Source organism: Chiloscyllium plagiosum, unplaced genomic scaffold, assembly GCF_037043375.1.
Source record: "Chiloscyllium plagiosum isolate Xiang-an unplaced genomic scaffold, Cpla_swu_hap1 HiC_scaffold_25, whole genome shotgun sequence".
Classification (NCBI taxonomy): domain Eukaryota; kingdom Metazoa; phylum Chordata; class Chondrichthyes; order Orectolobiformes; family Hemiscylliidae; genus Chiloscyllium; species Chiloscyllium plagiosum.
The window spans coordinates 40,531,483-40,533,016 of record NW_028270163.1 but is presented as its reverse complement, the minus strand read 5'-3'; positions in this window follow the sequence as shown (position 1 = coordinate 40,533,016).

The window sequence follows — 1,534 nt, the reverse complement described above, 5'->3', positions numbered from 1 at the left end:
GCCCAAAAATGAGAAAACGAAAGTTATTATTGACTTCCTTCTTACTTGCCTGGTGCATTTGATTGGTCAAAGCAAGGTCTTAGAAAGGCAGAAAAACCTCCACTTAGAATAACCCAAACGTTGACCTAGAAAAAAAACCTATTGAATATTTTTCTACCCTCAACATCGGAGAACATTTTCGATACATTTAAATGTGGTACATGCAGACACAAGACAGAAACTTCACAGCAAACAGATAGTGAATCAAGCGACTGACATTGTGTGAGTTTCAGTCAGCTTGCTGGGAAAGGTCAGATCTGCCTTCAATGGGGATTGAGTGGGTGGCGACAATGTCAGACTCTGCGGAAGCGTAGCTCACGGCCTGAAAGGGTAACTGTGTCAGAAACATTCCTACATTTAAGCACCATTTCGATATTCACCTGCATTGCCATAGCCTTCAAGACTATGAGCCAAGAACTTGAAAATAAGATTAGTGTAGCGTTAGGTTCAGGGATTTCATTGAGTTAATGGGTCTCTAAGTCTACATTGAAATTCTGACTGCACTCTCCTTACGTCTCCGCAAGCTAGAAGCCCACTCTCACACTGTGGTCCTTGACCATTATCAGTAGCATAGGAAATCTTGCTCCCCATTTCATGACCAGGAACCTGATGGATGGAGTGGTGGAGTGGGGTGGTGGGGGGGAGGGGGGGGGGGGAGAGTCCTTTCTCAATCCAATCACTACAGGAGACCCACGCCTCCAGACACAGCCAGCCTGGACACACATCACAGCCCGGGTCAATGCTGTGTCCTGGGTGAAAGGAAGCCCCCAGCAGTGTAGAGGGAAAGTCAATGGTCTTCTGTGGTCTGCAAGGGTAAATGCCACCATCTTCTCTCCGCTACCTCACACCAAAAGAACCACCGCTCACTCACTCTGTTACTGTGCATGCATCTCACCCCCTTGTATGAGCTAAGGACCACAACAAGAGGCAGGAACCTGTTAATTCTCTCAAACATAAGAGTCATGACAGCTTCCAGGGTATTGCCACAGACCTGCACAACGTGGCCTACTCTCACTTGTAGATCGATGGATTGGAAGCCTTTTCTGTGGACCAAGCCTGCTGGGTGGTGATAGAGCTTTCTCAAAGCAATCGGGGCACAGCCAATCACACTCTGTTCTCTGGGGAAACCCAGCGATGATGGAGGGTCCCACTGCCTGAGCTGTTTGACCTTCCTCATCCCAGGGGAAAAGATATGGACAGAGGAGAAAATAACATCAGTCACATCCCGGATAGATTTATGGTTTGAGAAATGGGAGGAGCCACACAGGGGCCCAGATTGAAATGATCACTGACATTGAAACCTCAGGGCAGTTGTAACCTCAATAGCCACTGGGAGGGAACAGTCAGTAAATCCGTGCTCAGGGCCTACTCCACCAACAACCCAGGCAATGATGCTCTGGGACATCCTTAATTAGTGCCTATGCCATCTTGATAGTAGTTGAAGACAATGGTATTAAGTAAGGTGCTGAGGTACGTGGAATGAACATGGGTAAAT